General features: G+C 46.7%; 1 long non-coding RNA gene across 1 annotated transcript in view; it reads left to right on the top strand.

Annotated features, from left to right (window-relative positions):
• The first annotated feature begins 1717 nt into the window (after positions 1 to 1717).
• LOC310835995 overlaps positions 1718 to 24422 on the top strand; it is a 280516-nt gene continuing 257811 nt past the window's right edge. Inside the window, exons 1-2 of the long non-coding RNA XR_014559815.1 lie at positions 1718 to 3190; positions 9432 to 10421. This is a non-coding gene — a long non-coding RNA (uncharacterized lncRNA). The remainder of the gene's footprint in view (positions 3191 to 9431; positions 10422 to 24422) is intronic.

The raw sequence follows: 24422 nt of genomic DNA, 5'->3' as shown, positions 1-24422 counted from the left end.
CCACTGCGTAAAAGACTCTGCAAAAACAACATTTTTGGTTCCAGGCCCAGAAAAACGCAGTCATTTGGTTATGGACTCCAGAAGTCGAATCGGGCTCCTGGCAAAGGAGCAAAGGATCGGAATGCAGAGGAACAGAGAGACGGATCGCTCTGCGCGTCAAGTTGATTGATGAGAGGTATGTGCTCATGCTCCGGGCAGCCTGCCAGCTCCTAATTAATGGCTTTAAGGCTGGACTTTTAACTTTTAGAGCCGTTTGCCGGGCACAGGCAAAGGCTCAAAGGCACAAGCGTAGAGGCCTGGGGGAAACCGAAAGTACCTTTTAAAAGTGCCTTTGGAATGAGGTTTGAAGCAGCAGAAACGCAGCTTGTATAAAGCAGCTTGATTTAAAGCAGCAGAGATGACGCAGAAGGCTAATGCCAGAGTCATGGTGGCTAGCTGCAGAAGGCTGGCTGAGGCAAGTGGGGAATCTGATGCCAATCAGCCAAATGCTCAACTCAGAGTAGCCTGTGATACTGCCGTGATTCAGAATGAAGCAGACCGCCAGGGTGATAGCTGCATGGGTAAGGGGGAGTCTTCACAGACGTCATCCCAGAGTGCAGTGGAATCACCAGATGGCGCCAAAGCTTTGAAGGCAGTGAAATGCTACTCGTGTGGACGTCTAGGCCATATGAAGAGGGAATGCAGATATCCCAGGGCCAAGACAGAGCAGAGCAGCGAAAGCTCATCGCGTGGAAAAGGCCAAAGCAAAGGCAAAGGTCCGGTGTCCAGGACAACGCAGCACAAGGCTATGGTCTCACGCTTCACTCTAAAGGTTGCAAAGGTCCAGAAGACGTCTAGATCTTTCTTCGTTGTTGATTCAGCGGCGACCCATCACATGTGCAACGATAAGCGACTGTTCGTGTCTTTTACACCGCAGGAAGGTGCGATTCACCAGGCGGATGACCACACAATCCCCAGTAAAGGCTACGGAACTGTTGTTCTTCACAGTTTGGACTTATCGATACAAGATGTGCTTTATGTACCAGATGTCAAACATAATCTACTCAGCATTGCGCAGCTGAATGAACGGAACATTGACGTTTTCTTCAAGAACAAGAAGTGCACCATCACAAAGAAAAATGATTATGTATTGCATGCTGAATATGTTGATCGTTTGTTTGTTTTGTATTTTGATGATGTTGTGCAGGATGAAACTTGTTGCATTGCAGCTCTAACAAAAGTTTGCATGCAGGATGTATTCATGATTTTCACCGGAAATTTGGTCATTTGCATTTTGAGGCAGTATCTAAAATGCCTGCCTTGGTTGAAGGTATGACAACTAAACCCTGCAGGTACCACATGAAGTGCAAGGCATGCGCAGCAAACAAGGTGAAAATGGCTGCGAAAGGTAAGGTGTCTAGTAGGCAAGCTACAGAACCATACCAGGTTGTTCATGCTGATTTGGTTGGACCACTAGCGCCCTCTTTGGGTGGAAACAGGTACTTCATGGTTCTCATTGATGCATTTTCCAGGTATATTTATGTATACAATCTCAAGCAGAAATCAGAGGCTTTTCCAAGGTTCAAGGAATTCTGTGCTTGGTTGGAAAATGTGCATGGTAAGAAGATAAAAACTTTTTTCACTGATCGCGGGGGAGAATTCACTTCTGAGCAGTTTGAAGCTTTTCTGACTGAGAAAGGAATTCAACACGATTTGTCTAGTCCTCGCTCGCCATGGCAGAATGGACTTTGCGAGAGGGCAAATCAAACATAGCTTCAAGGGTTAAAAACCTTGCTGCATGATGCAAATCTTCCAGAGAGTTATTGGGCCGAATCTCTCTCGTGTTTTGTTTACAGTTATAATCGCAGGTTATCTTCAGCGATTGGTTGTACCCCCTATGAGAAGATGTTTGGCAAGAAACCATACATCAAACACATGAAAATTTTTGGTTCTGACATGTGGGTTCACTCACCACAAAGCTCCAAGTTAGACAAGCGTGGATTGCATGGTATCTTTCTAGGTTATCAGAAAGGGTCTTACAGAATAACGATGACTGACTCTAAGACAATTAAGCTCACAAGAAGTGTTGAGTACAATGCCAAGTGGGGGGAGAATGTGGGAATTTTCCAATGTTATCCTGATGACAGTGATGAGACTGAGGATAGTCAAAAGCAGCCGCAACAACCCACACCCACTGATGAAGGTTCTGATTCTGAGTCTGAATCTGAATCGGGTGATTCAGAGGATTTCAAGAGTGCGAAAGCCTCTATGCGACCCTCTGAAAGCTCTGATCAAGAATTGGAGGAACCATTGTTCACAATAGGTCACTTTTCTCCCAAGAAGGAAGAGGAGAGTGTTGAAGACTTAAGGCTAATTCGTAGGTCACAAAGAGCCACAAAAGGCAGACCTCCAAAGAGATTTGCTGATGAATTTGCTAAGATAGCAATAACAGCTGTTAAAAGCTCCAAGAAGGTATTTGAACCTTCAAGTTTCCAAGAAATCCAGGATTTGGATTCAAAGGAAGCTGAGCCATGGTTAAATGCCATGAAGGCTGAGCTTGATTCCTTAGAAAGGAACAAAACATGGGAGCTAGTTCCAGTAGTTCCAGGAATGAAACTGCTTGGAAGCAAATGGGTCTTCAAAGCGAAGACAGATCAAAATGGCAAGGTAGTCAGACACAAAGCCAGATTGGTAGCCAGAGGTTTTGCACAGGTACCAGGTGAAGACTATCACGAGACCTACTCACCCACAGTGAGGTATGAGAGCATTAGGCTTATGCTCAAGCTAGCTGCAGAGGAGAATCTACACATTAGTCACCACGATGTGAATACAGCTTTTCTGTACGGATCTCTAGGTGAATCACTTTATATGCTTCCACCTGATGGCGTACAGGTAAAACAGGGATTTGTTTGTGCTCTGAAGAAGTCCCTTTATGGTCTCAAACAAAGTGCACGGTGTTGGCACACAAAACTCACTGAAGTATTGTTTTCTCTAGGTTTTCAGCAAGGGAAAGCTGATCCATGTGTATTTGTCAAAGAGGAGGGGCAAAAGAAACTGTATTGTTTGTTTTATGTTGATGATATTTTATTCTTTTGGGAAGATGTCACAATGTACAATAACGCCCTAGCTCAACTGAAAGAGCACTTTGACATGAAAGATCTTGGTGAGGTAAACAACTACCTATCTCTGGAAATAGAGAGAGATCAAGATGGTAACATTCTATTTTTTTTTATAATATTTTTTATTAGTTTTATGAAATACAGAAAAAAGAATAAAGAGCATATTATAAAAGTAGAGAAAGAAAGTTACAAATTTTCTTGTTCTTTTTTCCAAATCTACTGGACTTCCCCGCGTCCTCCCAACCCTGCATTCTCTGTGATACATTACATCAGCAATTTGTTAACTTAGTTCAATACTTGTTGTATCTTTCATTTTATCATGTTACCCAATTTCAAATATATTATGACCCAAATCATGTACGTTTTCATTTTAACACAATAAAGTTGTTTCATTATTCTATCTCTGACTTCTTGTACCTTAATTTCCATTTCTTTAGTTTAACATTACTGAAGCTAGAATTTCCTAAAAGGTGTGTTTTTTAACATTCATACAACTTATAATGTTTTTCCAAATAGTCTTTGAATTTTTTCCAGTCCTCCTCGATTGTTTCTTCTCCCAAGTCTCGGATTCTGCCAGTCATTTCGGCCAGTTCCATGTAGTCCATCAACTGCGTTTGCCATTCCTCCAGTGTGGGTAAATCTTGTGACTTCCAATATTTTGCAATCAAAATCCTTGCTGCTGTGGTAGCGTACATAAAAAAAGTTCTATCCTTCTTAAACACCCTCTGGTCCACCATGCCCAAGAGGAAGGCCTCTGGTTTCTTAGGTAAGGTAAATCTAAGTACCTTTTTTAGTTCATTATGAATCATTTCCCAAAAGGCCTTCACCTTCGGGCAGGTCCACCAGAGGTGAAAGAATGTCCCTTCCGCCTCCTTACATTTCCAACATTTATTATCAGACAGGTGATATATCTTAGCAAGCTTGACTGGGGTCATGTACCACCGGTATATCATTTTCATAATGTTTTCCTTCAAGGCACTACATGCCGTAAATTTCATTCCGGTGTTCCATAACCTTTCCCAGTCTTCAAACATAATGTTATGCCCCAAGTCCTGCGCCCACTTTATCATTGCGGATTTGACTGTCTCATCCTGAGTATTCCATTTAAGCAGCAGGTTATACATTCTCGAAAGTAGTTTACTTTTTGGTTCTAACAATTCTGTCTCTAGTTTCGATTTTTCCACCTGGAATCCAACCTTCTTATCTACTTTAAAGACCTCTTGAATTTGTGCATAATGCAACCAATCTCGCACCTTGTTTTTTAGTTTTTCCAAGCTCTGCAACCTCCAATTGTCTCCAATCTTTTCAATAATTTCCCCATATTTAGGCCAATTGGCTTCCATATTAGGTCTCTTACGTACCTTGGCCTCCACCGGTGAGAGTCTTACTCTCCAATAAGTCTTTATATTTTGTCCAGACCATTAAAATTGCTCTCCTGACAATGTGGTTTTTAAACAGTTTGTGCACTTTAACCTTGTCATACCACAGATATGCATGCCACCCAAAAGCATTGTCAAACCCTTCCAGATCTAGGACATCAGTGTTTTCCAGTAAAATCCAATCTTTCAACCAGCAGAAGGCTGCGGATTCATAATATAACCTCAAGTCTGGCAGGGCAAATCCCCCTCTTTCTTTCGCATCAGTTAATATCTTAAACTTTATTCGGGGCTTTTTGCCCTGCCAAACAAACTTAGAGATATCCTTCTGCCACCTTCCAAAACATTCCACCTTGTCCACGATCTGTAGGGTCTGAAACAAAAATAACATTTTTGGCAATACGTTCATCTTTATAGCTGCTATTCGGCCCAACAAGGAAAGTTTCAATCTTGACCACGTTTCCAAATCTCTTTTGATTTCTGACCAACATTTCTCGTAGTTGTCTTTAAACAGATTCAAATTTTTGGAGGTCAGATACACCCCTAGGTATTTTACTTTTTTAACCACATTTAATTCTGTTTCTTTCACGAACTCATCTGTTTCTGTAGTTGTCAAATTTTTTGCTAGAACCTTAGTTTTTTGCTTGTTCAACTTAAATCCCGCCACCCGACCAAAATCCGAAATTAATTCTAACACTCTTTTAGTACTAGAGACAGGCTCCTGCAATGTTAATACCAGGTCATCTGCAAATGCTTTTAATTTATATTGTTTCACTCCAACCTCAATTCCCTGTACCAACCGGTCCTTTCTAATCATGTTCAATAGCACCTCCAGAACTGAAATAAACAATAGGGGGGATAGGGGGCACCCCTGCCGTGTCCCTTTTTCAATTTTAAACTCCTCTGTCACCACATTGTTATTATCAATTTCGCTTTTTGTTCTGAATATATTGCTTCTATTCCATTTTCAAACCCCCGCCCCACTCCCATCCCTTCCAAATTTTTCTTCATAAACATCCAGGAAATGTTGTCAAAGGCTTTCTCCGCATCAATAAAGATTAGCACCGCTCTAGTGTTAAGCTTTGTTTGTAAAAGTTCCAAAATATCAATAATGTTTCTTGTGTTGCCAAACAAATGCCTACCAGGGAGAAAGCCAGCCTGGTCCTTATGGATCACTTCATTAAGCACTTTTTTAAACCTACTTGCCAAAATGTCTGCAAAAATTTTGTAATCCACATTTAGGAGTGAGATGGGGCGGTAGTTCTTAAGCTGGGTCTTTTCAGTTTCTAGTTTGGGTATCAATGTGATGAAGGCTTCTTTCCACGTTTCCGGTGCCTTCCTCCCCTCCATAATCTGGTTACAGACCTCCAACAAAGGTTGTATCAAATAGTCCTTCAGAACCTTATAGTATTTGGAGGTAAGTCCATCAGGGCCTGGAGATTTGCCTAATTGGAGGTTCTGAATGGCACTTTCAATTTCTTGCTGTGTGATATTACTATTCAGGATTGTTCTCATTTCCTGAGGTATTTTCTGTAATCCATTGGTTTTAAGAAATTGGTCCACCTCCGAATCTTTCTGTGGCCCTTGTGAATAAAGTTCTTTGAAGTATCTCTGGAAGCACTTTCTAATTTCCTCGGGTTTCTGAACCATTCTCCCTTCAATCTCTAGATTTGTAACTGTATTAAGTTTTTGTCTCTTTTTCAACTGCCATGCTAGCAGTTTCCCACACTTATTTGCTGATTCAAAAGATCTTTGTTTCATTTGTTTAATTCTCCATTCCACCTCTTGATTTATCAGTTTCAAATATTGTGCTTGGAAAAAATTCACTTCTCTCAGCACTTCCTTCGACTTGGGCCTAGATCTTAGTTTTTTTTCTCCATCTCTTATTTTTTCCAATATCTTCTCCTTCTTTTCATTCCAGAGCTTTTTCTTGATCGTGTTTTGTTGTATTAGAAACCCTCTCATGACTGCTTTACTTGCGTCCCAGATTATTCTTTTTTCCACAGTAGTATTTAAATTTATCTCAAAATAATCCTTTAAAGTTTTTTGGGCCTTCTTAACAATCTTCTCGTCCCTTAATAAGGTGTCATTCATTTTCCATCTGAAGGATCCGGTTGTATTTAGTCTCAATTCCATTTTCAAAGCATTATGGTCGGAGCAGGTTTTGGGCAGATTTCCACCTTTCTAGTCTTGGGTGCCAGTCCTCTAGTTATCCATATTTGGTCGATTCGTGTCCATGTCAGATGAGCTTCAGAAAAGAAAGTCCCTTCTTTTCCTAGGGGGTTCTTAACCCTCCATATGTCAATTAAGTCCACATTGTCAGTCATTTCAAAAAAAGTTTTAGGTAGTCTGCCATCTTTCGTTATGTTAGCACTTTGCGACTTATCCATATTTACAGACACAACCCCATTCATATCACCCATCATGATGATGTTGTTGTAGTCTAGGTAATCCAGCATAATCTCATGCAGCTTCCTGAAAAATTCCGATTTTCCTTCATTTGGGGCGTATATTCCTAATATCAGAAATTTTTCTCCTTGTGTCTGAATTTCAATCGCCAAAATTCTGCCGTGTTCATCTTTAAATAAGAATTTCGGTGCCAGGCTCTCCTTTGCATATATCACCACTCCTCTTTTCTTCACTTTGTCTGAAGAGATAAATTCTTGGCCTAGTCTTTTATTAATTAGCACTTTTCTGTGGAGCCTTGTCACATGCGTTTCTTGCAGGCAAATAATGTCCAATTGTTCTTTTTTCAAAATATGAAATACTTTTCTTCTTTTTTCCGGAGAGTTTCCGCCATTTATATTCCAACTAAGAAGCTGCAGCGACATCCTGGTCTAATTGGTGGGTCTACAGTGGGGTGTCTAGGTTTCCCTCCGATCCCGGAGGTGGTAATGCTGGTCCAGATCCAGACGGTGTAGGCTTTGGAGATGGTCCCGGTGGTGGTGGAGGCCAAGAAGCTGCAGCTCCTTTCTGGAGGTCCTCCTCGTGGTCGTGTAGGAACTTCTGTTGGTCCTCCGGTGTTTTAATTCTTACTTTCCTTCCTTTGTAGGTAAATGATAGTCCTTGCGGAAACTCCCACCTATAAGGGATTGTGTTATATCTCAACAGTTTGGTCAAATCTGTATAAGTGGTCCTAAGATCCAAAAGGTGTTTAGGTATATCTCTGTAAATTTCAGCCTTTTTACCTTCTATCTCCAAAGATTTTTTGAAATATAGGCCTAGTATCTTGTCTCTTTCCTCTCTCGATCTCAGAATAACCAAACAGTCTCTGGACTTGTCCTTCTTTATCAGTTTTCCCAGTCTAAAGGCAGTCACAATTTTAAAGTCCTTATCTTCCTCAATCCCCCAGAATTTGGAGAACAAAAGTGTTAAAAATCCCTGTAGATTTCCTTCCTCCAGTTCTGGGATAGCCCTTAATCTGAGATTATTTTCCTTACTTTTCAATTCAACCAATGACAGGTAGGCTTGTTGTTCCCCTACCTGTCTTTTCAGAGGCCTTACTTCCCCCCTAATCTCATCAACCTTTTTGTTCGCCTGTTCTGCTTTTTGACTAGCTTCCACAGCAAGTTTATAATTTTCAGTCGTTGCCCCTTGCAATTTTTCAATTGCCTGAGTATGGTGAGAAACTTGCTCGGATAATTTACTAATAGAGGATGTAGCTTGGTCAATTTTTGATGATTGATTGTCCACTTTTTGGTTTAAAATTGCCAGTTGTTCCAAGATTTGTTTCAGGACTATTTCAGATCCTCCAGTTGCCATATCTTCTGCAGCAGGCTCTGCAGCAGGCTCTTCAATTTCCACCTCCTGTGCTGTCAGCACAGTTGGGACGGATGATCTTCGTTGATGAGATAGGGTTGTTTGAACAAGTTGCCCTGGTTTCTTTTCTTTTTCTTTAGCTTTAGCTGCTCTTGTTCTCCCTGTGCCGCTCATTCCACACCTGCCTCTGTTCAAGGTCAAATTTTCTTTTGTTTCATAAGTTAGACAAGTCCAGAGTGTAAACAATTTAACCACAGAGAATCACAATAAAGTACAGTTCCCAGGCCTCTATGTCTCCACAATCCTCTAGGTGGGGGTATTTCAAAGTTTCAAGGAAGGAGAAAGCTCTTGTCCGCCATTGAAGTTCTTATATTCCCTATGTTAAGTCTTTAGTAGTTCCAGAGCACAAAAGGAAGTTTCCCCAGGCTTTCTTTTTCTTGAAGAAAGGCCACAAGGTGTCAAGAAAGGTCCCAGCAACAATGTTTAAACGTTAGTGTCTCAGTCTATGTATCAGTTTAAGCTCCAATAACAGTATCAGCAGTTTGACAGTTCTCTTTTGCACACTGACAGCCCGATAGCTGGGTTGTCCCTTTTAACTCCACATAGCTCAAAATTAGGAAGAAGGTCCCAAAAATAAGATCCACAAATTTTGCAAAGATTTCCTGCTTGTCTTTTCACTACAAAGTCTGTCAAATACACCCTCGTTTTACTTTTACAGTCCCTTTTAAGCGCTTCAGCGCTCTTCTGAGCAGTTGCTTTAATCTGGTTAGCAGGATCGGGAGACGGACTTCCTGTTACTCGCCTCCCGTTTTCAGCCGAATTTCAACCAAATTCCCAAGTTTTTCCGATGTTTAACTCCCCTTACTCACGGGTATGTAGCAGCCAATTTTGATGTTTTCAAGAAGAAAGGTCGGCGCTCATCAGCAGCAGCAGCGCGGCTTTGCGTCCACGAAAAGAGCGATGAACTCACAGCGCCGCTCCCCCTTTCGCGTTCCGGAGCCCCTTACGGAGCTCCTTCTTCGTTTCCGGGGGGGCTTTGGGCGCCCGCCGAGTCCCACGGCCGCAGGCTCACTCTGCCTGCGGTTTTTCTTAATGGGTCTCCGCTTTGCCGTAGCGGACGACCCTTTTTCGCGGAGCCCCTCTTCACTGAGTAAAGAGGACCGCCATTGCTGTTTTGCGCCGCCTCCGGAAGTCCAAGATGGTAACATTCTAGTACACCAGTCACGGACAATTGCTGATGTGTTAAGCAAACTAAACCTGATGGATGCTAACCCTGTAGACACACCGATGACAACAGGTTATCAGGTAGATGACACTGAAGAAGCATTTTCTGACACTACACTGTACAGAAGTGTGCTAGGCAAGCTAAACTTCATTGCCAGATGTTCAAGACCAGACATTGCTGTTAGCTGTAATTTGCTAAGCAGACAAGTCAACAATCCTACTGTTAAGGATTGGAAAGCTCTGAAACGCATAGCGCGGTATTTGAAAGGCACTATGCATTACAGACTGAGATTTAACAATCAGAAATCTGGTGGTCTTGAGATATTTGCAGATGCAAGTTTTGGAAGTGACACTACAGACAGGAAAAGTACGTCTGGAGTTTTCTATATGTACAATCAGGGTCTATTTGATTGGTCATGCAAGAAGCAAACAACAGTTAGCTTAAGTACTTGTGAAGCTGAACTGAATGCACTGTCTTATTCACTTAAGGATTGTGAATGGTTGTTACAATTGTGCAAAGACATGAAAATTCCTGTCAAATGTCCAATCCAGGTTTACCAGGACAACAAAGCATGTTTGGCTTTGCTGAATTCTGAAGGTTGTAAGCAAAGCACGAAGCACTTGCAATTAAAGTTGCAACATGCTAGGGAACGTATTCAGAAGGGACTCGTAACGGTGTCCTATATGCCAGGTAATGGAATTCCTGCTGATGTATTGTCCAAGATTGTATCAAGGGATCAACTCTGTACCTATGTGCAGAAGTTGGGTTTGTACTGATATTGTACGAACACGCTGCCCAGTGATGTTCACAGAAAGGGGGAGGATGTTGGTTTCTGCTTCCTTCACTGTGCAGCGAAGTGCTTGTCACGAGACAGGTGTTTACATTCCACAGTCAGCGTACTGTTGGGCTTCCCACGGGAAAGGGAGACTGGATGTGACGTACACTGGTTTCCTGTTTTTCTCAGTTCTCTCTGTGTTTCCGAAGAGAGAGGATGCTTCTCTGCTCGCAGCAGAAGCAAGATGCATGTATGTAATCTCTCAGCTTTGAAGTGTAAATAAAGTAATGTAGAGTATGTGGCACATACTGCTCATTATTCCACTGCGTAAAAGACTGCAAAAACAACAGCACGAAGACCAGGAGAGAGCTCAAAGAGAAGAGGAGGAAAGGTACTGTATTTTTAAATATTTATAATAATTTTTATTGGTTTTTCCAAATATTTTCCATTGAAACATCCATCTATTATACAAAATATAAAACCATTTGGCTATTTCAGCCTAAGACTTCCCTCCTCCTCGACTAATGGTTTTCCAAATTAATCTCTAATATATATATATTTATAATTATAATTTTATTGGTTTTTCAAAATTTTCCATCATAACAACTTTCCTATAAATTAAATATAGAAACGTTTGGCTGATAAGCCTAGAACCTCCCTCCTTGACTAATGACCACTCCCCGCTTAAAACAGGGGGGCGCCCTTTGCGTGGATGCGTGCAGCCCCTGGATCTGGAGCGGCCCCAACAGCATAGGCTTGGCTTTGCCTTCCCTCAGGTGGGATACCTGGAGGTCTCCGCCTACCTCAGTCAGTTGTCCAATCCCACCTGGGGGAAGCGTTGCCAAGGAGACCAGGCCAGGTAGGGGAGGGATTACCTGCCCACACAATAGAGGGAGGATCTTACCTGGGAATCCTCACTTGGCTCCAGAGCTTCTCCCACCCTACCCACCCTCAGTTAATGTCTTATTTTGCAGGTTAACTTTTCTTCACAGGTTTTGCAGGTTAACTTTTCTTCACAGGTATGCGGGCGCTGCTACGTCAAGGTTGCTGTTAAAGGGCCGGAAAAGAATTTCCCTGCATTGGCAGGTTTCGCCTTTCCTGTAGCAAAACGTCACAACTTTGGCGGTATCAGGCCTTGGGCGGAATCCTTTGGTCCATCTTCCTCTTTGCGGCGGCGATACCAGGGTTCCCCGTTAAAGGGGTTTCTGAAGGAAGGCTTTGACCGTACGCCGAAAGGTCGTCATTGCTCTCCCCTGCGGCGGCGTAACGGGGGCGGCTATCTCTGCTTGAACATATGTTCTCCGGAGCCGGCCCATCCCCCCCCCCCCCACTGGATAACCCTGATGCTCCCTAGGTCCCCGGCTGGGGCCTGGGGAGGGAGAACGCCCAATGCCTGAGCCAAGGTCTACCCACATTTGAAATTTAATAAAGTTGTGGCCAATTTAATCCCATAGCACATTGTCTTGAGTCGTTATTCCACATGACGGGGGGGGGGGGGGCGCTTGGGATCTGGGGACTCCGCCTGTCCACGCAATGATTTTCCAACTCAATCTCTGGTATGCATTTTGTTCTTATTAATATTACTGTTAAATCATAATCTTAAAAAACAATTTGTGAATTGCATTAAGTAATAAATGATAATTTAACCTACAAAGCTTCTTGTAACCCTACTAGTGATGTCAATTGTTTACAGTTGTCTTTTAAATACAACATAAATTTATTCCAGTCTTTCAATAAATTCTGGTCCTGCCAGTTCCGAATTTTCCCAGTCAATTTCACCAATTCAGCATAGTCCATTAATTTCATCTGCCTCTCTTCTTTCGTTGGGATCTCTTCTTTCTTTCATCATTAGGCTAGTAATGTTCTTGCTGTGGTTGTAGCATCTAAAAACAATGTTTTATCTTGTCTAGGTATGAAAGGTATTGTATTTTCCCCTGTATAAGACTATATTCCCCTCCCCAAGCTTAAAATGGGGGGGGGTTGTCCTATACATGGAATGTTGCCATTATTTCTTTCTTTATTTTGGACTCAAAAAAGAGGGGTCATCTTAGACATGGGAGCGTCTTATACATGGGGAAATGCGGTAAATCAATAAGGGGCAGTCATTCAATCCATCCGTAATATTAGCTATTCTGCTTTCATATTGCCATTCCGTTGCTGTTAAGTTGTGAATAGCGTGTCTAAAAACGTAAATGCCTCTGGTCATCTGTGCTTTTGGTGACTAAGGTGGGCTGCCTTGGAAAGTTAGAAGGACACCCAGTGCCGGATTTACGTATAAGCTCAACAAGCTCTAGTTTAGGGCCCCACTCTCTTGGGGGCCCCCGAAAAAAAATTAAAAGGGGAAAAAACCACTGGATGTACATTTCCAAAATAGAAGATAAAAAACAAATAAAATAAAACTGACCTACAGCAACAGTGTTTTGTGTTGTGTAGGCTCCTATTTGTTATGTGCAAATGGCTTTAGAGACCTATTAGGTCCCTAAATTACCATATAGTAGGAGTCAGCAAACGTTTTCAGCAGGGGGCCGGTCCACTGTCCCTCAGACCTTGTGGGGGGCCAGACTATATTTTCCAATGGATCTTAATTTTCATTTTAGGTTTTGTGATGGCCTGGGATTCCGATTCAGAGGCTGAACCAGAGGAATCCCAGCCTGCACAGGTGTCCCCGCCTCCAGGGCCGGCTGAACTGGGGCAAGGCCTAGATTCTGAGGAGCCTGCACCTGTGTCAGATCCTCAGGAGCAGGCACCAGGTGAAACCATTCTGGCCCCAGAGGTGCTTGAGGACTCAGTGTCTACAGGTGAGCCTCCTCCGGGGCCCAGTAACCCTTCGGCCTCTCCTGAACTGCAGAGGCTTAGGGCAGAGAGGCGAAGGGAACTGGTTGCTCCCAGGAGGAGTGCTCGCCTTAAGGCCAGAGGAGGCGGGGCTCCAGGGGGCCGGGACCGCCCCTGGCCTTAGAAGAAGAAAAAGGTCAGTCAGCCCGGTCCCAGGTTGCGGGAGCAACGTTGTTGTTGGCTTCAGACCTTCCAGTGTTCCTGTTCCCTGCCCGGCCTCCTGCTCCTGACCTTCCAGCGTTCCTGTTCCCTGCCCGGCCTCCTGCTCCTGACCTTCCAGCGTTCCTGTTCCCTGCCCGGCCTCCTGCTCCTGACCTTCCAGCGTTCCTGTTCCCTGCCCGGCCTCCTGCTTCTGACCTTCCAGCGTTCCTGTTCCCCGCCCGGCTCCCTGTTTTGGACCTCGCCTCTCATCTTGTGAACTCTGTCTACGGTAACAGTACCTTCCCCCCAGGACCAGCACAGTTTGCTCCCGCCACCTCCCGCACTCCCTCTTTGTTGGGGTGCATTCGGGAAGAGCCAGAAGCCATGGCCGACCAAGCGGCTACGCTGCTGGCAATAGCCCAGGAGAACCAGGCCTTGACTCACACCATGCAGCAGCTCAGCAACGTGGTTACGGCACTTCAGCAGCGCTTGGACGCCCTACCGGCTCCTGGGGCCGACGCCCCGGCTCCTGGCAAGTACCCAGTGGCTTTGCCTGAGAAATTTGATGGGGCCCCGGCCAGTTTTCCCATGTTCCTCGCCCAGGCCAAGTTGTATATTCAGGGGCGAACCCAGAACTTCCCTGGCGACCGCACCAAGGTGCACTTTTTAATCAGTTTGTTAAAGGACCAGGCGGCCAAGTGGACTTTGCCACTGCTCCGGCAAGACTCTCCTTTGCTAACGGACTATGTGGGGTTTTGTAACCACTTAGAGACTGTGTTTGGTAACCCTCTGAAGGAGAGCCAAGCCAATCGGGCGATTCGTCGGTTGAAGCAGGACAAGTCCACAGCCGCCGCCTACGCCACAGAATTTCGGCTGTTGGCACAAGACTTGTCTTGGAATGACTGTGCACTACGGGACCAGTATCTTGAGGGACTGTCGGACGAGATACTGGACCAGTTGGCCATGATGGATCGTCCCACCACGCTGGACGCCCTCATTCAGCGGAGCCTGCAGATAGACGATCGGTTGGAGGACTGTCACCAGGCCCGGGATCGCCAGCACTCCCGGCTCCTAGCGCCAGTCCTTCCCAGCAGGTCCATGCCCACAACCGAGTTGCCAGTCGAGCCAACGCAGCCCGGGGCTGCGCGACCTCGCCTCTCCCCCTCGGAGAAGTCACGGCGTCGGGAGGGGAACCTGTGTCTTTACTGCGGTGGGAGTGGACATTATGCCCGTTCCTGTCCCGAGAAGATACCAGTCGCAGGGAAACCGCCAACCTCGGTAGCCGACGGCCCTAGCAACATGGAGTCCCAAACCATGCAAGAAGGGCCCTCACCAGTGGAATTGCGACATCTCATGGTACCGGTGCGTCTCTACCCTCCAGGTGGGCCCTGGATTCTTACCCACGCTTTGGTAGATTCGGGGGCAACCCGCTCCTACATGGACGCTGCCAGAACCGGTACAGGTGGAGGCAATTGACGGACGGCTCCTGCGTTCGGGTGCCGTCACTCGGGAGACCCAGCCCTTGGTCCTGTGTCTCCAGCAGCACCGGGAGGTGCGAACCTTGGACATTGCCTCCATGCCCCGGTTCCCCCTGGTGCTCGGGATGGACTGGCTGGAGGCTCACAACGTTCAGATTGACTGGGTCAAATGGACTGTGCACTTCCCAGACCCATGTTCCCATGCTCAGTCCGAGATGCTAGCGGCCGCACCCATGGAGGAGGCAGCACCCACGCTCCCAGCCGTGTACCGGGACTACCAAGACGTGTTCGAGGAACGGGGGGCAGACCAGCTGCCGCCACATCGGTCTTTTGACTGCGGCATAGACCTCCAGCCCGGAGCGCCCCTACCGGTGAGTCGCTTATACTCTCTAACAGAGCCAGAGCGCGAGGCTTTGCAGGACTTCTTGCGCAAGAACCTGGAGCGTGGTTTCATTAGGCCTTCTACCTCGCCCACCGCTGCGCCAGTGCTCTTTGGTAAGAAGAAATGTGGGGAGCTCCGCCTTTGCCATGATTACTGGGCCCTGAACAAAATTACCATCCCAGACCGGTACCCCTTGCCCCTTATTTCGGAGTTGCTGGAGCGGGTGCAAGGGGCGCAGGTGTTCACCAAGCTAGACCTCCGGGGGGCCTACAATTTGATTCGGATCCAAGCCGGGGATGAGTGGAAGACAGCATTCTTTTCTTTTTTCAAGGCATTCAATTGTACGTTTCCGACGCTTGAGTGCCAGGAAAAGGAATTTAGCCACTGACAAAGTTGTTTTCCTAGAAGACTTATTTAGCAGATATGCTGGAAGACAGCATTCGGGACCCGGTACGGGCAGTTCGAATACCTGGTTATGCCCTTCGGTTTGTGCAACGCGCCTGCTGTGTTCCAACGGTACATCAACCACGTGTTCCAGGACTTGCTAGACAAGTACGTGGTGGTGTACTTGGATGACATTCTGGTTTACTCCCGTGACCCGGCTCGCCACGAGGGTCATGTCCGGACCGTGCTGCAGCGCTTGCGCCAGCACCGTTTGTATGCAAAGCTCAGCAAGTGCGAGTTCCATCAGCGGTCTGTGGACTTCCTTGGTCACCGACTCTCTCCAGATGGGGTGCAGATGGATCCTGGGAAGGTGGCAGCGGTTCGAGAATGGGCGGCACCTCGGAACCGCAAGGACCTACAGCGTTTCCTGGGGTTCGCCAACTATTACTGGACCTTCATTGCAGATTATGCTCAGCGCACCACCCCGTTGACCCGGCTACTGCGCCCCAAGACGCCGTTTTCCTGGGACAAGGAGGCAGAGGCGGCGTTTCAGGGGTTGAAGGTCTGTTTCCAGAGAGCGCCGATCTTGCAACATCCTGACCCCTCTCAACCCTTTGTGGTGGAGACCGACGCCTCCAGTACGGCTCTCGGTGCCGTCTTGTCTCAGCAGTATGGACCTGAAGCGCCACTCTTACCCTGTGCCTTCTATTCCCGCCAGCTCCTTCCAGCGGAGCGTAACTATACCGTGTGGGAGCGGGAACTACTGGCCATCAAGGTGGCCTTTGAGGTCTGGCGCCACCATCTTGAGGGGGCACGACACCCGGTGGAGGTGAGAACCGACCACCGGAACCTGGAGTACCTCCAGACCACCCGCAAGCTGAACCAAAGGCAGATCCGGTGGGCGTTGTTCTTTTCCCGGTTCCAGTTCCGGATCTGCTACATCCCTAGCTCCCAAAACCAGAAGGCGGATGCCCTGTCCCGGAAACCCCAAGACAACGCAGACACGGAACAGCAGGCAGTACCCACCACGATCCTACCACCAGCTGCATTCCTGGCCACCCAGGAGGCTGAGCCACTGCAGGCTCGGGTGCGGGAACAGCAGCGGGTCGACGCTTGGGCCCAGGAACGACTCCGGGAGCTGGCCGAAGGGTCATGCCCTCAGTATCCGGGGCTGGTCTTGCATCAGGGCCTTCTGCTGCAACATGGTCGCCTGTACATCCCGCCAGGGCCACTGCGGGCTGAGGTTCTCCGGATGACCCATGATGCCCCAGCAGCGGGGCACTTTGGGCAGTATCGGACCACCCATCTGGTAAGCCGTGAGTTTTGGTGGCCCCGCCTGAAGGCTGACATGGCTCGCTACGTTGCTGGTTGTGATGTCTGCCGGCGGGCCAAGGGCCCTACCGGGCGACCCCCCGGCCTACTTCAGCCATTGCCAGTTCCACCACGTCCTTGGCACACGGTTTCGCTGGACTTTGTAGTGGACTTACCCCCGTCTCGTGGCTGTACCTGCCTTCTAGTTTTCTCCGACCATTTCACTAAGATGGTGCACTGTGCCCCCTGCCCATCTGTACCCACAGCCAAGGAAACCGCTCAGCTGTACCTTCAGCATGTCTTCCGCCTGCATGGCCTACCTGAGCGCGTGGTGTCCGACCGGGGCGTTCAGTTCACGTCCCGGTTCTGGCGAGCATTGCACCAGACCCTCGGGACAGAGGTCTGTCTCTCGTCAGCCTACCACCCACAGACCGATGGCCAGACGGAACGGGCGAACGCGGTGCTGGAGCAGTACCTCCGGTGTTACTGCAGCTACCAGCAGGATGACTGGGTCGACCACCTAGCATTGGCAGAGTTCGCCTACAACAACGCGGTGAATGCATCCACCCGTTCCAGGCCAGTTACGGTTATCATCCATGGCTGTTTCCAGATGTGCTGCCGGCATTCACGGTCCCTGCGGTGACGGAGTGGCTTCAGGAGCTCCAGTCCCAGCAGCAGCTTTTGATGGAGCAACTGCACCAGGCCAAGGAGGCGTACAAGGCCCAGGTCGACCGCCACCGCCAGGTGGGGCCTGAACTTCACGTCGGTGACCTGGTATGGCTTTCCACTCGCCACCTCCACCCCTCTCGACCTTCGCGGAAGTTGGACGCCCGTTTCACCGGCCCGTTTCCTATCGTGGACCAAGTCTCACCTGTGGCATTCTGTCTCCGGTTGCCCACAACCCTGAAGGTTCACCCGGTCTTCCACAGGTCCCTTCTGAGTCCGGTGGCCCCACCCGATGAGTTCCACCCGAACCGTCCCCGACCACAGCCAGTTTTGGTTCAGGGAGAGCCTGAGTACGAGGTGGAACGCATACTGGACTCCCGATACCGCAGGGGAAAGCTGCAGTATCTCATTGACTGGAAGGAGTATGGACCGGAGGACCGTTCCTGGGAACCAGCGGCCAACGTCCACGCGCCTGCCTGCCTCCGAGAGTTCCATGCGGCGTACCCCGGCAAGCCGGGTCCGGACCCTCGATTGAGGGGGGGGCCTGGGAGGGGGGATGGTGTGATGGCCTGGGATTCCGATTCAGAGGCTGAACCAGAGGAATCCTAGCCTGCACAGGTGTCCCCGCCTCCAGGGCCGACTGAACTGGGGCAAGGCCTAGATTCTGAGGAGCCTGCACCTGTGTCAGATCCTCAGGAGCAGGCACCAGGTGAAACCATTCCGGCCCCAGAGGTGCTTGAGGACTCAGTGTCTACAGGTGAGCCTCCTCCGGGGCCCAGTAACCCTTCGGCCTCTCCTGAACTGCAGAGGCTTAGGGCAGAGAGGCGAAGGGAACTGGTTGCTCCCAGGAGGAGTGCTCGCCTTAAGGCCAGAGGAGGCGGGGCTCCAGGGGGCCGGGACCGCCCCTGGCCTTAGAAGAAGATAAAGGTCAGTCAGCCCGGTCCCAGGTTGCGGGAGCAACGTTGTTGTTGGCTTCAGACCTTCCAGTGTTCCTGTTCCCTGCCCGGCCTCCTGCTCCTGACCTTCCAGCGTTCCTGTTCCTGCCCGGCCTCCTGCTCCTGACCTTCCAGCGTTCCTGTTCCCTGCCCGGCCTCCTGCTCCTGACCTTCCAGCGTTCCTGTTCCCTGCCCGGCCTCCTGCTCCTGACCTTCCAGCGTTCCTGTTCCCTGCCCGGCCTCCTGCTCCTGACCTTCCAGCGTTCCTGTTCCCTGCCCGGCCTCCTGCTTCTGACCTTCCAGCGTTCCTGTTCCCCGCCCGGCTCCCTGTTTCGGACCTCGCCTCTCATCTTGTGAACTCGGACTACGGTACCGGTACCTTCCCCCCGGGACCAGCACAGGTTTCTTAAGTGCATGCCAAGCTCCATTTTAAAATCTATACACCAGTTAAGTGTGTTGGGACCTCTTACTGCAATAATCCCCAATGGTGCACGAAAACCTTCATGTCGTTTCATCTTCGGGGGGTGGGGCGTTTTAGTGATTCCTGCCCCTACTTGATAATAATAATGATGGTGATAATTTATTATTTCTACCCCGCCCATCTGGCCGGGTTTCCCCAGCCACTCTGGGCAGCTTCTGACAGGAGATTAAAAATACATTTACTACTACTACTACTACTACTACTATTATTATTACAAGCAATCCTCAGGTTAACACATCAGCCATTAGAAACTTCCCTAAGCAGGGCTGCAAAGTAGGTGTTGAGCGGTTCCAACTTCTCTTGGTCACCAAATAGCTTCTCTCTGCTACTCAACGATTCCATAAAATCTGATTAATCTAGTTGTGCTGAATCTTCTTTCAGCATTAGAGTTTCAACTTCAGAAAATGTTTAACAGCTAAAGTATAAGCAATATAAAGTATAAGCAATATATTAAACTTTTAAAAATTGGGTAAAGATACAGTCTTATACACCGAAAAATACAGTATTCTGGCCACCTCCCTCTTGCAGTCTTTTGAGACTTCAACTGACAGCAATAATAATAATAATAATAATAATAATAATAATAATAATAATAATAATAATAATAATAATAATAATAAATTTATTATGTCTACCCCTCCATCTGGCCAGGTTTCCCCAGCTACTCTGGGCGGCTCCCAACAGAATTAAAAGCACAATAAAACACTAAAAACTTCCCTAAACAGGGCTGCCTTCAGATGTCTTCTAAAAGTCAGTTGTTTATTTCCTTGACATCTGACAGGAGGGCGTTCCACAGGGCGGGCGCCACTACTGAGAAGGCCCTCTGCCTGGTTTCCTGTAACTTGGCTTCTCGCAGGGAGGGAAGCACCAGAAGGGACCCCGGCATCAGGGGTGGAGATGCTCTTTCAGGTCTACTGGGCCGAGGCCGTTGAGGGCTTTCAAGGTCCGCACCAACCCTTTAAATTGTGCTCAAAAATGTCCTGGGAGCCAATGTAGGTCTTTCAGGATCAGTGTTACATGGTCTCAGCCAGACTTGATTTAAATCCTTTATTTTACAGAAAGGTTCAACCTTGCTGGCATCCTCAATATTGACAACCAGAGGAAAGTTTCATCTACTGGGCCCTTGAGGGCTTTCAAGGTTTGCACCAACACTTTGAATTGTGCCCGGAAATGTTCCGGCAGCCAATGCAGGTCTTTCAGAACCGGTGTTATGTGGTTTCGGTGGCCACTCCCAGTCCCCTGTCTAGGCTTCCTCAACATCGGCCCTCCAACTGTTTTGGGACTACAACTCTCATGATCCCTAACTAACAGGACCAGTGGTCAGGGACGATGGGAATTGTAGTCCCAAAACATCTGGAGGGCCAAGTTTGCCTATGCCTGCTCTAACACGGGGGGGGGGGGGAGGGGACCCTGCAGCCCGTGGGTCATATCTAGTTGCCAAGACCTCCAATATCTGTCATGGGGGGTGGGGGTGGAGAACGCCACATCTGCTACACGATGCAGGATTAATAATAATAATAATAATTTACTATTTCTACCCCACCCATCTGGCTGAGCCTCATCCCCCAAAAGATTAGCCCCCCCCCCCCGACTCTTAGCAGCTTAATAGTAGGTATGGGGAGCCTGTGGTGGGACTCGAGATTTTGGTTTTTTTTTTAAAAAAAATATTTATTAAAGATTTTCTTAGTACAGTATAAAGAAAAAACAAACAAAAGAACAACAAAAAAGAAAAAAAGAAAAAACACTTACATCAATTAAACAATAAACATATTTTCTTCATTTTTTGGACTTCCTCACATCTCTCGTTCCTGCGTTCCTGGTTTATAAAACTTTAACCAGCAAATTATCACCTTATTTCAATTCTTATTTTATAGATTTCCAATATTGTGTCCCTAGCTTTAGATACTTTATCCAGACCTTAAATACTTAATTTAGACATAATATTTATCCATAACTTATCTTTTCTTAGATTTCACTTATGTTCATAATCTTTTCAACTAGCTTAGTGGTGCCATGTTATTTACACTCTTGCATCTTTCTTTACACTCATACAATTTGCAATTTTTTTGTAAATAGTCCTTAAATTTCTTCCAGTCCTCTTCCACTGCTTCCTCTCCCAGGTCTCAGATTCTGCCAGTCATTTCTGCAAGTTCCATATAGTCTATCAGTTGCATCTGCCATTCTTCCAGTGTGGGCAAGTCTTGGGTTTTCCAATGTTTGGCTACAAGTATCCTTGCTGCTGTTGTTGCATACATAAAGAATGTTCGGTCCTTCTTTAGCACCCTCTGGCCAACAATGCCTAAAAGGAAGGCCTCTGGTTTCTTAGGGAAGGTATACTTAAATACCTTTTTCAGCTCATTATATATCATTTCCCAGAAAGCCTTAACTCTAGGGCAAGTCCACCAGAGGTGAAAGAACGTTCCTTCAGTTTCCTTACATTTCCAACATTTATTGTCAGACAGATGATATATTTTTGCAAGCTTGACTGGAGTCATGTACCACCTATATATCATTTTCATAATATTTTCTTTCAAAGCATTACATGCCGTGAATCAATCAAAACTTTATTAGCAAAGCCAACAGGCCACAGCTATACAAGAATTAAAAATAGAAATAAGGATAAAAGGGAGAAAAGAACAAGCAAAAGGAGGTCCGTCAGATGAACAAGTCTGTCACTCAGATGGAGGCCCTCAATTTCATAGCTCTTTCGATGTACCTCGCGACCTTCTCTGTTATCTGACTATCCGTATCAGATAAGAGGAAATACAGTGTGATGTCTGGTGAACGGCCGGGGTTGGAGAGAATGAGTGGAGTAATAATCTCATTCCTTAGGTCTTTGTAAAGGGGGCAGGATAGGAAGACGTGGGACACTGTTTCCGTGTTACCATCTCCACATGGGCAGAGTCGTTTTTCAAATGGAGTCTTTTGGTAGCGACCTTCGAGTACGGCAGAAGGGAGAACATCCCATCTAGCCAATGTAAAGGCACGTCTGTATTTTGGGATGGTTAGTTTGAACAAATATGAAGCTGGAGAGTCAAAATGAGAAGGGGGAAAGTAGGTATACCATGGGCACAGTTTCTTTAAGATAGTCAGGTTGTTTTGCCGTTCAATGTCTTTCAGGCGCTGGCCTATTAGACTCTTTGCTTTAATGAGGCCCATTGATAGTAGGGACTGTGAATGCAGACCGCATGTAAGAAGTTTTTGATGCACAGTTTTGAACCACTTGCTTTTGTGGGGGTCTTGCATTACTAGAGGCAGTAGACCAGATGGATTTAGATTAAGACGAAGCCAGTAGTTGAATGTTCTTTGCCAGGTCTGAGTTTCTACAGATGGAAGGCAGGCCTCGAGTCGTAATGCTGCGTTTGGAACACAGGAGGGGACGCCGAATATCTGCCTTAGGAATTTAGACTGAACAGTTTCAAGACTGGAGCAGTGGTTCCCCGTCCAGATTTGTGCCCCATACAGTAACTGCGCCAGAGGTTTTGCTTGAAAAACTTCAAAGGCTGCTGGGATGTATCTGCCCCCCTTCGTATAAAAGAAGCGAGACAGCATCTTAATACTTTGAGCTGCTTTTTCTTTGGCACATTTTTGATGGACATCCCAGGACCCGGTCGACTGGAAAACGATACCCAGATATTTGAAGGCTTTAACCTGTTCAATTGTCTGGTTATCCATCCTCCAGCTGTACTGTCTGTGTTTCCTTGCAAAAACCATAATTTTGGTTTTCTGATAGTTTATTACCAGTTGCTCTCTCCTACAGTATGCTGAAAATTCACCTATGAGCCTATTTAAGCCTATTCTTGTTCGAGATAGGAGTATCGCATCATCAGCATACAAAAGTACTGATATTGATTTGTCAGCCAGTTTGGGGGCGTGGAAGTCCGGAGATGACAAACAATTAACCATATCATTGATGTAAAAGTTGAATAAAACTGGGGCCAAGATGCAACCTTGCTTGACCCCCTTGCAGACAGGAACTGGTCCTATAAGATGGCCATTTGACGAAGTTCTTACATGCAGCACCGTGTCTTTATATAAACAGCTGATCAGAAATAATAGTCTTTTGTCTATACTTGATGTGCTCAATTTATCCCAGAGTCTTGCACGTGGAATTGAATCGAAAGCAGCCTTTAGATCGATAAAGGCTGCATATAGCACCCCACGGGATTTTTTGGCATATTTGTCAATTAAATAGGCTAGGGTGAAGCAATGGTCTATGGTGGACCTGCCTTGCCTGAAACCCGCTTGCTCTTCCGCTAGAATAGCTTCAGTTTCGAGCCAGCTAGTTAGCTTAATATAAAGATGTTTGGCATATAGTTTGCTGGGTATAGGCAGAAGACTGATTGGTCTATAACTCGCCGGGTCTGGCATAGGTCCTTTTTTATAGATTGGAATAACTATTGCCTCAGTCCAACCATCTGGGAGTAAACCCGTTGAGTCGATCCAAGAAAATAAAGACGCCAGCAGGGGGGCCCACCAGCCAATGTTGGACTTCAGAAGTTCGGCAGGGATGTAGTCATTCCCTGGGGCCTTGTTGTTCTTTAATTGTGCGATTAAGTTCTCAACTTCCTTTACAGTTACTGGTGGCCAATGAGGTAGGTCCTCCAATTGAATACATAATTTGTAGTGTTGGGCTTCCTGGTCATAGAACAAAGATTGAAAATGGCGCAACCACTCCATTGGTTCCACTGTACAGATGGAATTAGTACGCTCCTGGTCCAGTAGACCAGATATGGTTCGCCAAAAGCAAGTAGTATCTTTCTCGTGCGATGCCTTAACCAGACTGTGCCATGCGGCTCTTTCAGCTTCCAGTTTCTTTCTCCTTAGTAATTGTTTGTAAGACCTTCTCAGATATATATAAGCATTAAGTAGGAGGGCAGTCCCTGATTTCCTATATCTCTGGTAGGCTGTTCTCACTTGTCTCCTTGTTTGCCTGCACTCCAGGTCAAACCAGCTAGCTCCGTCCTTTGCCCTCTTTGTAGCGGCGCTATGTATCACTGTTGTTAAATGGGATTTCAATCTTTCCAAAAGTAATTTAAAGCGTTCCATAATCGCATCTACTGAATTGCCTGACACAATAGCGGAGCGAATAAGCTTTAACTCCACTGACTGAAGAAGGAGGGTTAGATTTTCATTCAGTATTGGGGACCATTTGAGTCTTTTGGGAGCAGGTATACCCAAATTTACAGAAGGTATATATTGTGGCTCGGCAATAGAATAGTCAAAAGGCCGACCTGCAAGCTCTAAAATTAGAGGTAGGTGATCACTCAGAGTATTGTGGCCCACTTGGAACTTCCTTACAAAGCTGTGAGCAAATCTTGAGATTAGAATATAATCTATAACGCTTCCCCCAGCCTTGGAAAAATGGGTATATTCCCCGGGGCGATCCCCCTCTATGTTGCCGTTTAATATCAGCAGTTCCCTCCGTCTGGCAGCCTGCACTAAGCAGAGACCTGAAAAATTACTTCTTCTATCTTTGGACAGTCGTGTCGCGCCAATATCCGTCTGTTCTTCAGGGTCCGTAAATAGGTTGAAGTGAGTGTATAGACTGTTGTCATCTGTTCCTATACTAGCGTTAA

The sequence above is a fragment of the Podarcis gaigeae genome (assembly GCF_964106915.1).
Source record: "Podarcis gaigeae genome assembly, chromosome: W".
Classification (NCBI taxonomy): domain Eukaryota; kingdom Metazoa; phylum Chordata; class Lepidosauria; order Squamata; family Lacertidae; genus Podarcis; species Podarcis gaigeae.
This window is presented reverse-complemented; position numbering and strand designations above follow the sequence as displayed.